We start from the raw sequence: 13,202 nt of genomic DNA, 5'->3' as shown, positions 1-13,202 counted from the left end.
ATTTGAGAACGGATTTCTGTCAGCAAGCTCAGCTGGCCAGTGTGTGTGTTATAGCTTTTGTTTGTGGGTGCATTTGATCCTCAAGCTACAACAAGTTTTTTAAAAACATGGTTTCCATATGATCAGTAGCCCCCGTGGGGACTGAGTGTTTAAAACAGAAAAAAAAAAATGAGGAGGGGATGCACGCTTACCTCAAACACCTCACCAGCCTTCTCTGTCAGTATACAAATGTACTCTGTTGTTCTTAGTGATATCAGGGCGTACCATGGTTTGGAGGGAACTTGAAAGCGGTTCTTGAGTCCTGGGAGGAAGGTTTGAGCAGAGAGAGCCATCTAAAGAAATAGCAGAGAATAATCTATTAAGACAAGATGCAGTTCCCAGTGGGAGCGGGCCGCCAAAGTAGATTGTTTAATGTCCAGTGTGCAGGGGTTTATGGCGCACACTGCAGGATTTCTGCGCCGTTTGCATAGTGTAGGCTTTTCTGTGCACACCATGTCTGTCACAAGTAATCCTACACACAATTTCTTGCATTAGCAACATTATCATCTCACTAGTCCCTTCAGTCTCCACCCCACAAGGTGATTTTTAGTATTTCCTTCACTCTAGTGTACCTCTGGGCCTGGACCAATGGCCAAATTTGGTTGGCCTAAGAGTTGGGGTGGGAGTCAGCTTTCCTCTGTGCAAACTTGTTGTTTTCATGTGATGCTTTTCAGATTTTACACAAGGCCATATGGGCCTCACTCTCTGCCGTATTCTCTTGCCTCATTAATAATAGTGATCATATTAGTGCGTTTGAATTAGTCGCTAAATAATAGTTTGTTGACTATCTTCTCTAAACAGAGAGCTACATAGGTACTATGGAAATATTAGAAGAGGGATTTTTTTGCAGTAATATAAATATTCTATTTCTATGCCAATAAGATAGCACCTAGTGCTTTGTGACCTAACTAATGCAACCAAAAAAACTATTTTTTAAGTTTCACTTAATCCTCCTTTATTTCTATTCAGTGTTAATTAACATGTCAACGTTTATATTTAAATAGTTGATAGCAACTGGATCTGCTATCACAAACGGTTCCTATAAAGTAGTTCCTCTTCTGTAAGAATATAAACTTCAAAGGAGACAAAATGGGTCCCAGCCCTCAAGGGGCACATTGGGAGAGCAATCACAAATGCTGGCATACAGCTTAAATCACACCAAATGCACCTACATGTTGCTGTCATCCGGTAGACCATCTGAATGATAATAGATCTTTGAAAGGGAAGTGTCTTAATTGTGGCTGGCTTACAGTTCAGAGGTTTAGGCCTTTGTCCTCATGGTGGGAAGCATGCAGCATGCAGGCAGACATGATGCTTCCAAGGTCGCTGAGGGTCCTACATCTGGATCAGCAGACAGCAGGAAGAGTCATGCTGAACTTGGCTTGAGCATCTGAAACCTCAAAGTCTACCTCCAGTGACACACTTTCTCCAACAAGGCCATGCCTCCTAGCAGTGCCACTCTCTTTGGGCGTATGGGGACCCTTTTCCTTCAAAGCACCACAGAAAACAGTTTCAGAAGGTTGCTGGGGGCAGGAAAAGCAGAGGGAGGAGATGGAGGAAAGGACGGAGGGTCTCAGAGACTCGGATCCACAGGAGCAGTTGGTGAGAGAGGCAGCCGGCTTGCACTGATCTTGGTGAAAGGCTGGGAAGTAAGTGAGGCAAATGTGGCTTCTTAGCCCTGACCAGTAACATGAGATGTCACTCATGAATAATGTGGACGCTGGGAGGGCAAGTGAGCAGACAGTAAGAAAGTAAACCAAAGGAGGATGGAGTCTGCAGAAAGTGCCAAGTGCTGTGACTTGGCCCAAGTGAGGGTCTTTTGTAACTTAACTCATTTCCTTAAACATGTTTCCATGCATTAGGAGATCAGCCAACTAGTCTGTTGGATTGGGGGCCTGTTTGCACCATGTGGGGAAATAGTAAGAACAGTAGTTAAAATACACGCAGCCATTTTAGTACTGAAAGTAGCCCATGTTTCACACCGCTGAGACTTCATTTGCTGCTGTAATTTTCTGCTTCCTCCCTTTTTATCTGTACACACACACACACACACACACACACACACGCACACACACCCCACATCCCACTTCTGCCAAACACCATTTTTAGGACACTGCCTTTGAAACCACCTGAGGTAAAGAACTGCTTTCTTCTTTTAATCTGTCATGAACACATGTTTTGTACAATTCAACAAAAGTGTAATTCTAGAAAAATGAAAAGAAATGAAAGATTCAGGCCAAGTCCTCTATTCTTAGATTCAACACAAAACAATGTTTGCGTCCTGCTTTAAAGCCTTCTGCATCTTAGGCTCTGATTTTTATTTCCACATGTTCTTGTAATAAGTAGGTGCTGTCTGTTTGCCTGCCTGCTTCTCTCTCTCTCTCTCTATCTGTGTGTCTTTCCCTCTGTCTGTCTTTTTCTCTCTGTCTCTCTTCTCCTCTACTGAGGGTTGGACCCTAGGCCTCAGCAGGCATGCTGGGCACCATAGCATTCTCTGTTAGATGCTTAGATGCATGAAGAGTCTACCAGTAGACATGTCTGTGTTATTTTAATCTTCTTCTGTGCACTCAGTTATCACTCTAAAATAAACCTAGTCGTTTTGTGTTAATTATCTTTAAGGAAATGATTTTTTAAATTTTCTTATAAACAGTTGTGTGTAGAGAAGACTGAACAGACTGCACAGTATTAACCTCTCATTCTCTATATGCATGTAAGGGGTTCCAGCCCAAGAGGACCACCACCAGGAGAGCAGTCACGAATGTGGCATACAGCTTCAACCACACCAAATGCATCTACTTGTTGCTGCCAGCCAGTAAACAATCTGAATGATAATCGATCATTGAAAGAAAGGCTTGCAGAGAAAACAGTGTTTGGGGATGGTTTCCCGAGGCAGGAGAGACAGAGTGGCATGAAGGAGAACATTCCGTTTGTTCTGGAATGAAACCTCGTTGGGCAGATACAACCCAGGCTTACATTACAGGTTGTTGTCACGTCAAATACTGAGCCATCCACAGGTGATGAAGCTTTCACAAACGCTGTGTTCACTGATAAATGGCAACACTGAAAATCAAAGCTGGCCAAGAGAGAGGCAAGGAAATTGGTCTTGAACACTGAGAGGGTCTATAAATGTGTAAAAGTTCAGCTTTATTATTATTATTATTATTATTATTATTATTATTATTATTAAAAGCTCATAAATTCAACCTCCTGAAAGTTTTATTTACTTAAAACTTTTCCTCATTTGAAATTCTCCCTTCTTGCTGTAAATTTTAGGAGAAAGGTAAAATCATAGCAGATGCTTGCAGGAAAAAAGGTAGACATGTGCCATTTAGAATGGCTTAGGAAAACGCTGTGAACCAAAGCTGGAAAGCTGTTGGCATTTACTTGCTCGTCTCCCTAGAACTTGGAGGAAATTGCCTTCTATGCCTTCTATTTGGTGGAATGCCTCAGTGTTTTAACATTTCCATTTTACACCAAGAAATCAGATTTGACCTTCAAAATATTTGAGAGAAAGGCTTTCTACTTCTTTTTTTTTTTTTTGGTAACTTTTATTGGTTCACATCCTACACCCCAACCACAGTCACTCCTCCTCTCCTTGTGCCTACACTCCATCCTTGCAAATCTCCCCCACCCCCGAACAGAGGGAAAAAAATTGTTACAGGATGTCCTACAGTATAACCCTTTTGTCCACACTTCTTTGCTTGCAAATGTTCATTGCAATGACCCTTGGCCTGGTATGAGGCCTCTGTCTTCTGCTGCTCTGTGGGATCCTGCTGTTGAGGTCCAAGTCTGGCATTTCTTGATAGCCTCTGAGCTTGTTATAAGATGGCAGACTTCCTTTCTCAGCTGGGTTCCCTCTTCTCCTAATCTGGGAAACCCCAGAGTCGTCAGGGAGATTACAAACCCAACCCTTTCCTGATAAGAAGATCGTTCAGCTAGCACCTGAGGAGTCCTGGAAACACCCACCATATGCTAAAGAAATGTCTTGGTGTCTTGGTTTTCAATCACTGAGTTTTAATTGCACCTAGAGTTCTTCCCCAACCCACAACACGTACCGTGTTCCACCTTTGTTGGAATAATGTTCTTTTGGAATGTATACACCTTACCCTTATTCATTCAAATGCTGATTTCTCTCCCCAACTCTCTGGTTTCAACCCGCATTGTGATACTGATTCTAAGCATCATCTGTCTCAACTTTGTGTAAGCATGACAAAATAAAATAACCAGCCACAATGTTGAGCAATGGAGAGAGAGAGGAGCAGGAGTTGGGAGAGGGGAGAGAAACTGGGAGCGCAGAAGCTGGAGGAGAGGTCTTGGAACGATGTGGAGAATGAACCAGACCTAAGATTTCACTAAAAGCAAGTATGAAGGGTAAAATCTGAATGGTGGGAACTATGCGGGCTTGGAGGTTTAGGATGGAGTAACTATTGCCCAGCATTGTGTTCTAGGTTAACTAAGTAAATTCTAGTCTATGTGTGGTGATTTGGTTAAACAGCTGTTTAGGATTAACTGCAGCTTTACTACAAGATATATCAATAGTAAATATTATTAGCACTAAAACAATAAATGGCACCCAACTAATCTAAGGATTCATACGCTTTAAACCACACTTTATCATAATTTGGTGGTGGTGGGGGGGAATAAGCTCCCAGTGATATACCCCAAACTTAAAACCTAAAAACCCCCAGGTCAATTTCTGTTTCTTTAAGAGAGACTTTTAAACAGGCCCAGGAGCAAAAGACAGCCTGCTCTGGGCAGACTTAACAAAACAAAACCGGCTGCCTCTGCAGTCTAACCAGAGGAGTACCAAAGCATGATAAGCCCGTGTGACTGTTTGTAAGTCAAGTATCCCTGGTGCCCCTAGCCCCGTCAAATCAAACACACTCACCCTCAAAACCTCTCCCACTGCCCACGTTTTTTAAAGATTTATTTATTATGTGTACAATCTTCTGCATGTACACCTGCATGCCAGAAGAGGGCACCAGATCTCATTATAGATGGTTGTGAGCCACCATGTGGTTGCTGGGAATGGAACTCAGGATCTCTGGAAGAGCATGTTCTCAACCTCTGAGCCATCTCTCCAGCCCTGACCAAGGTTTATAAGTCTGTGTTTCACACAAATAAATGGGCCAGCACCATCTGTTTCATCAAAGACCGTTTGATACTTGTCATTTATTCTGGGGAAGAAAGGGCTCCCCTTCCCCACAAAGAATTCATCTCTGGAACCCTGGGGCTTGGCTGCTGTTCAGTCAGTCACGTGTTTCTGGCTGTCGAGAGCTTCTGCCATTCACTAGTGTGCCAGGGTGGATCACTGTCACCATCTTTCTAAGTGCCACTCTGCCCACCGCAGTGCCGGTCTTCGGGAGCAAGTGAATGTCTGTTCTTGAAGCAGCCATTTTGTCCACCTGGAAAAAACCGGGCTTGTGCCTCTTCCTCTCTCAGTTTCGGAGCTCTGAGCCTCTGATATTTACTGCCACCAACTTAGCCAGGCCAGGCCTTCGTTGCCACCTGGCTCGTGTTCTGGAGCCCTGAGCTCTTTGACCCTGCGCTTCACCCTTTTCTGCCCTGCAGGGTGCACTTCCAGTTTAAGCTTCCTGGGAGAGTCCCCAACCAAGCCCAGGCTCTCGCTGGACGCAGAGTGACACTACTCCATCCACACTGGAACCTAACTGGAACTCCTCTCAGATATCCTGTTGTTGCCCTGTGTCATGGAGATGCTGTCGTTTTGGTTCTGTAGGACCGGCCCCTTCATTCATTTCAGCAGTTCATAGATAGGGTAGGTGTTAGGGTGGGCCAATTCAAAGCCCTGAATCTGGGCCTGGGAGGTATCTCCGCTGATCAGACAGCAGGATTTCCTGCTCTCACACCCCCTGGCCCAGCTCACCAGCAATCCCCACAACCGGAGCAGGCTCTACCCTCCTGCCCAGGTGAGACGCAGGGCCCGCTCTCCTGAGTGTTGCAGCCAGTGAGGGACATGGCTAGTTCTCCTACTCTCATGACCTAGAGCCAGCTCTACTGCCTGCCAAGGGATGGGGGACGGGAGGAGAGCTTTTCTCTCTTGTCCACGGCAGAGTCAGGGCTGGCTCTCCTGCCCTCAGCCGACTCACCTGCAAACCCCACATCTAGGGCAAGCTCTGCTGTGCTGTCCAGGTGAGGGTCAGGGCCAGCTCTCCCACTCTGATGACCCTGGGCCAGCTCTCCTACTCACTGTAGGTGGCAAGGAGCAAGGGGGCCATCTCTCCCTTGCCATGTAACTGCAAAAAGACAAGCTGAGGGGTCAGCTCTCCCATGCTCACCCCCTTGGGGCTGGCTCACCTGTGCCCTGCCCTCAGCAGGTGTGCTGCTGCAGATGAGGGGCATTGACAGCTCTCCTGCTCTCACAACCCCAGGGGGAGGGGAGGTTTCTTAATTTAACTACTTCACAACAGGAGAAAAAAACCTGACTGTGGGCATTTTTAAGGCAATGGGGAACACTTGAATGTAACTGATATGTGTTAGATCACTTTATTGTGTCACACGAAGCTTCATAGGGGTGAAATGGTAGCATGGTTTTTAAAATAGGATGATGTCCTTGTATTTAGGAAATGCCTGGTATGATACCTGTCAGGGGAGTTGCATGGGGTCTGCATACTTTTAAGTGGCTCAGCCTTAAAAAGATGCACAGTGAGAGAAATCCACTGTGAAACACATTGACAATTGGTGCAGATAAAAAAAGGTTCCTTTTAACACATGCAGGGACATGGGACAAATGTCCAGGTGGAGGTTCATAAACCATAATCTGATATTTTAAATTACAAGACAAGCTTATCTTTGCAACAATCCACAGGCTGAATTCAAAATTATAATTTACAAATGTCTGCAAGTTTTGCACTGAACTCGTCGCTGCAGGGTCAGCAGCCTTCTGTCATCTGACCAGCACTCAGCTCCCCCCACCCATTGCAAATATGTGAGAGCACCCCAGGTCATGCATTCAGATGTCACCTACACCACATCTCTCATTCTCGCATCTGGTCCTTGGTTACACCAGGATCTGCGTGGTGTCAGGACCACCTCAGAGAGAGTCCACAATATGAAAGCAGCACTAATTGTACAATCTGAGATTAATGAAAACGAAGGACTAAGAATGGGAGATGGAAAGCAACAAGATATAGCTCAGTGGATAAAGGCTGTCAGGCCACCAAGCCTGACAGCCTCAATTTGATGCCCAGGATTCATAGAGCCAAAGGACAGAACCAATTCCTATGAGCTGTCCTCTGACCTTCATACTTGTCTTGTCATGTGTACATGCCCATACATACATATCACACACACACACACACACACACCAACAAACAAACAAACAAATAAGGTAAGTGCTGGAAGGATATGAAGAAAAGAGCACCCTTCCTGGTAGAAATGCAACTTAGTATGCCCATTATGGACAATAGTGTGGAGGGTCTTCAAAACATAAAAGATCTACTGCATGCCTAGCATATGATCTAGTAATTCCACTATTGAATAATATGTATACACACACACATATGTTTTCCAAGACAAGGGTTCCCTGTATATAGCCCTGGTTATCTTGGAACTTGCTCTGTAGACCAGGCTGGCCTTGAACTCAGAGATCTGCCTGTGTCTGCCTCTAGAGTGGCGGGATCAAGAGGCATGTGCCACCACCGCCCAGCTGGGCACATAATTTTTAAAATGTTTAGTGTGGTGCTGTTCATAATAGCCAAGATATGGAATAAAACTAAGTGGATAAAGAAAATATGTTCAAGCTAGGGGCAGTGGTGCACAGCTGTAATCCTAGCACTAGGGCAGGCAGAGGCAGGTGGATCTCCATGAGTTTGAGGCCAGCCTTGTCTACAAAGTGAGTCCAGAGCAGCCAAGAGAAACTCTGTCTCAATAAAAACAAACAAACAAACAAACAAACAAACAAAAAACACCCTCCCACACACACACACACACAAAAAAGAAAATGTGTCCATATGTATCATTGTATATCATGGACTATCATTCAGCTACTAAAAGCCAGGAAATTCTGTCATTTCTGACAAGATTGGTGGAACTGGGGGTCATTACATTGAATGACCTAAGGAAGACACAGAAAGATAATCATTGTATAGTGTCATTCAAATGTAAAATGGTACTTGCAAAGACTGTTGAAGACAGAGAGAAGACATGGGAAAATACTGATCAAGAGCTTCCAAGTTATACTTTAAAGCAAGAAACTTGTAGTGCTTCCTGCATAGCAGATAACAATACTGTTATTTAGATATGCTAGAAAAGGGGTTTGAATATTTTCACTGTAAGCAATGCTGAAGGAAGAGGCACATCTTTCATTTGATTTAAGCACCGCAAAACACACTCATTGAAGCATCCCATGGCAGCCTGTTGATATTAGTAACGTCTATTTTTGTACGTTACTTAAAAATTGAGTTTAAAAAGATGACACAGAATCCCAAACTGAGAGTACCCAGAGCAGGAGACACTTTCTGGAAAGTTCCTCTTTTATCTCAAAGTCTCTCTGGAAAATGCTCCATCATGAAGCCCGACTTTGGATGCCAACAGAGAACACTGTGGAAAGGCTAGGATTGACAGCAGCACCCAGGCAGGCTCTCCCTGGCTATTGTCTGAGCTGGGGGCCACTGCGCCTTCCCAGCCATCTCCGGTATAATGAGAGAACACAAGGTCTCATGGATATTGGGCCCTTTCTTCCTATTCTTATGATGTTTTCCCTGACAGTATAGATTTGGTTTTCCCCCTGCTGATCTGTCTGCTTGTCAGATTCTCACATCAGGTCCAGTTACCAAAGCTTCAGGAGATGAAGGGGAATTCCTTTTACCCCAGTGCCAGATAATAGAAAACGGTTTTCACTGACCTAAATGAAGAGGGGAAGAAGCGAGCCTGAACAGAGTTCAGGGCTTGCTATTTTCAGCCATTCGTTTGCCTGTCAGTCAAGGCCTTCAGGGGAAATGGGGTTGCTCCAATTTTGCTGAGAGAACATCTGGAGAGGCCATTGAAAATAGACTTTTTAAGATAGCCCTCTTGAGCACTTAGCCTCTCAGACAAGAATTTAATCCACTGTGGTCCCAAGCGCCCACTGGGAGCTGAATGCTGTGCTCAGTCAGGATACTGTTATCTGACTTCTGGAGTGCAGGTATTATCAGTCAGCTCTGGTTCCTGAAGCTACAGGAAATAATCATCTTAGCCTCAGATTTGGTGGTGACAGTGACAGAAAGGAGCAAAAGAAAACAAGTCGGCACAGACTAACCCCCTTGTTCAAGAATTAAAGCAATTGAGGTGGTAACCCCAGGGCATTGTGGGTCATGATCGGCATCCATAATTTACATGTTAGAGTACAGCCATGCTACAAGGCGAATGGTGCAGAATCCTTGGGATTTGAAGTTACCTTAAACGTTATTAGTTCCAGGGAGTACAGACTGACTTTGGGACACATGTATCATATGGATTTGTAGCTGGAGGGATATTTTTTTTTCTTTTTGTAGTTTTAAATGTGATTTGGTCAGGTGTGGTAGCACACAACATGAATGCCAGAAGCAGGTGCATCTCTGTGGGTTCTAGGCCATCCTGGGGTCTACATAGCGAGATTCAGGCCAGCCAAGCTATGTAGGAAGCCCCTGTAATGCTTTGAATGAGAAGGTGCCCCATAGGTCCACGTATTTGAACACTTGGTCCTCAGTTGGTGGTACGAGGGGAGGTTTAGTAGGTGTGGTCTTACTGGAGAAGATGCCACTGTGAGATTTAATGACTGGTGCCATTTCCAGTGCTCTCACTGCCTGTGACTTCAGTTCAAGATACAAGCTCTCAGCTCCCGGCTCCCGCCGCCATGTCTGCTCCTTGCTGCCCCGTCTCCCTGCCATGACAGGCTCTTTTCCCTTGGGAACCGTGAGCCCAAATAGACCCTTCCATCTATGAGTTGCCTTGGTCATGGTGTTTCATCAGAGCAGCAGAGAAGTGACTAAGAAACTAAGATAGACTTTGTTTGGAGGGAAAAAATGTGATTTGATAGCATATTTAAAAATCAAATGGTTTTATATAAAGACAGGAATTCCTAGTTTCTCTTAAACAAGTAGACTGTCAGCACAGGTTCTGCATTCCTTCATGAGATCCACCAGCTGGTTCTAAATAACAACTGTGCTCCTCAGACCTTAGTGTCCAGTCCAAAGGAGACTCTATTTCCCCAAATTCTAAAAGTCAAGAGGGACAGAGGGCTCTGGTGTCCATTATCATAACAAAGCCAATGCTGGCCTCCAGGCTCTCTCAGTATCTATCCCAAGCACCTGTTACACATTTCAGAGTCCATGCTGCTGGCATCCTAGCTCTCCTCTCTTACCCCAAACTTCTGCGGCTCACAGCCATCCTCCCCACAGCTACTCACTCTCTTATAGCCCTGATGTTTCGGCTTATGCTCCCTTTCCTTCTCTCTTTCTTCCTCTTCCTCCTCCTCCTTTCTCTGCTCTCCAGCATTCTCCCTCTCTCAGCTCTGCTCTGATCCTGCTTCTGTCATGGCCAGGTCTAGTCTGAGGCCATGTGCAGCCTTCTTGTTTCTCTCCCTGCTCTGGATTCTTCCAGAGGCCCCTCTCTGGCCGTTTTCTCTCTTTCATATCTGCAATAAAAACCTTCTTCTTAACCATGGTGTGGTCATCAGTTTACATAACTAGGGCTCCCGATTTTGTGTCTAAAGAGAAGGCTGAACAGTGGCCACTTTTTCATGACTCAGTTTTATTTAGAGTTAAGTGAGATGGGAGGGATTCTCTATACATTGTCTCTCCTCTCTCATGGATTTTACTTTATTTTTTTCCCCTGTCCTATGTGGGCATCTGCCTATAATATCAGATCCGGCCGACAGCCCTCCTAGCTTGTGTGTGTGTTCGTGCACCTGTGCATGTGATTGCTGACTTTCTGAGGGCACATGTAGAGGTCAGAAGTCAACAGCCAGTGTCTACCTTTTTTCCTGTTTTAGGTTTTGAAGCAGGATCTCCTACTGAACCTGGAGCTGACCACATCAACTGGACTGGCCAGTGCGTTCTCCTCATTCGCTTGTCTGTACTTCAGCAGCATTGGGCTCACAGGTGCGTGTGGACACACCCAACTTTGACACAAGTGCCAAGGATCTAAACTCAGCTCTTGCTACTTGAGCGGCAAGCACTTTCTCCACGGAGCCAGGCCCTCCTGCCTCGATTCCTTGTCCTCCATCATGAGTCCTTACGGCATATTTCCTATCTTTGCTTAGTCATGGAAAATTCATTGAGGCAGTTAGTCCACCAGAGAAGCCTGCTGGGACATGAGTCTAAGCCCACCGAAAGTCTTTATTAGCTGGCTGGAGACTACACTGGGTGTTCAGGATCCCAGAGCAGCACCGAGCCTTTCCCAGGGTGAGCGTTGAAGCACAGGAACCATGTTCTGGGTTGACATACGTCAGTTAACAAGAACAATTAAGCCTGTTCAGGAGCTGAACTACAGAAGCCACACAGCAAAGTGAGAACATGTGGAGGCCTCCCCAGAACTGTGGGCCTGGGCAGATTAGGTCTTTGTTTTGGCTGGTGGTGCTTATGCTCAGTTTTATGGCCTGAACGGTACTTCCATCATGGAGTCAGCTGTGCAGCCTATTAAGGTCTAGAACCCTGCCACACTTTAGTCATTAGGAGTTTCATAATTTTGAACTGAAGTGTGCCGTCCAGTGTTCGCTACAGAATACTATCAGATATTGCAGTAAACTCTGTTGATGCCTTAACCCAGTGCCAGGCACATAGTATGTACTTGATGAACATGGGTTTCTCCCTAGATTCACTTTTTGCTTCTTTTCCTGCATAAGATTTTTTTTAAAGCAAATATTGCAGTGACTTCTATGTGCAAGACATCACATCGCAAACTAGAAATAAAAACATGAATAAATACAGACTGAAGGCTAAAACCTTAGATACTTATAGCTTAAGCTGACTAGAGTGCCTTCTGTCACGGCACTGGGCCAGAATGTACACCAGACTCCCAAGGTTAGATGGGCCCGTCTACTTGTTAAAAAAAGATAAAACCAAACCGTAGTCTGTAACTTTGTGGGGCATCAGGATAGCAAGCATGGTTTGGATGTTGTCTGGGATCTAAAGGTGCCACATTCTAAGGAGCCGAGTGCCCGCCTGGGGCTCAGTTGAGGATCTGTGGGGAATTTGCCTTTGTATTAGGGGTAAAGACCTAAACAGTCTTTAGAATGGCTGAAATATGGCTTTGAGAGCCCAGGAATATGGCTCAGGTGGTAAAGTGCTTGCCTAGCATGTGCTAAGCCCTGGTTTGATTCCCAGCACCAGGTAAATGGGGTGTGATAGTAAGCCCTGTAATCCCAGCACTTGGAGGGTGTTGCTGGAGGACCAAGAGTCTGAGGCCATTCTACCTACATGGGGAGTTCAGGGCCAGTTTTGGCTACTTGAGACAAAGTGAAAACAACAGGATGGAGAGAAACCGGAGCTCACACACATACCTGCTCATTGACATCTTGTTTGGTCATAGAATAAGTAATATCAGCTTTTGAGGTGCTGTCAGGAGCTGACGTTACGATTTCCGCATCTTTACTGATGCTTGCTGCTCCCTTTTCTTCTTAAAATAGTCGTTCTTACAGATGTGAACCAATGTCTTAGTAAAGGTTTTAATAAGCATTCTTTTTTTTAACGACCGATGATGTTAGGCAACTTTTATTGATGTGAGCTTGTTATTTGTATATCTTCTCTGCTGATAATCTTGTTCATACCTTTTGTCTGTTTTAAAATTGTATTATTTGAATTCTTAAAGAATTATAAATTTTATTAAAAATAAACAATAGGATCAAAAAAAAAAAAAGAAATGGCTTTGAGAATTCTTCCAAGTTTAAATTCGTAAATTAAAAAAGGGAGTAGTGGGGAGAGTTTTAATGCAGGCACACCTGTGGCTGTGGAGGTCAGAGTACAACTGTTTGGGGTTGGAGAGGCACAGAGAGTAGAGAGTAGGAAGATTTTCCCCGCTGGCGCCAGAGCCTGAGGACTCAGCTCAAAGGCTTTCTCTACCCCCACCTGACCCCATCTTGGCTGAGCGAAGCTAGGAGGGCCAACTTCAGTTTGTGAGCTTCAGTCTGTGGCTAGCTGGTTAACTTACTTCAGAAGGGCGATGAGGATTTTCAGTATTTATACTAC

The 13,202-nt window shown here is 44.9% G+C and overlaps 2 long non-coding RNA genes across 2 annotated transcripts in view; one reads left to right on the top strand and one right to left on the bottom strand.

Annotated features, from left to right (window-relative positions):
• LOC132652442 (uncharacterized) overlaps positions 1-12,731 on the top strand; it is a 29,723-nt gene extending 16,992 nt beyond the window's left edge. The window contains exon 3 of the long non-coding RNA XR_009590024.1: positions 11,009-12,731. This is a non-coding gene — a long non-coding RNA (uncharacterized LOC132652442). The remainder of the gene's footprint in view (positions 1-11,008) is intronic.
• LOC132652441 (uncharacterized) overlaps positions 1-13,202 on the bottom strand; it is a 35,315-nt gene that overhangs the window by 599 nt on the left and 21,514 nt on the right. The window contains exon 2 of the long non-coding RNA XR_009590023.1: positions 192-332. This is a non-coding gene — a long non-coding RNA (uncharacterized LOC132652441). The remainder of the gene's footprint in view (positions 1-191; positions 333-13,202) is intronic.

Source organism: Meriones unguiculatus, chromosome 2 (genome assembly GCF_030254825.1).
Source record: "Meriones unguiculatus strain TT.TT164.6M chromosome 2, Bangor_MerUng_6.1, whole genome shotgun sequence".
Taxonomy (NCBI): Eukaryota; Metazoa; Chordata; class Mammalia; order Rodentia; family Muridae; genus Meriones; species Meriones unguiculatus.
Note: the sequence above shows the minus strand (reverse complement) of the source record. Positions and strands in the feature narration are given on the sequence as shown.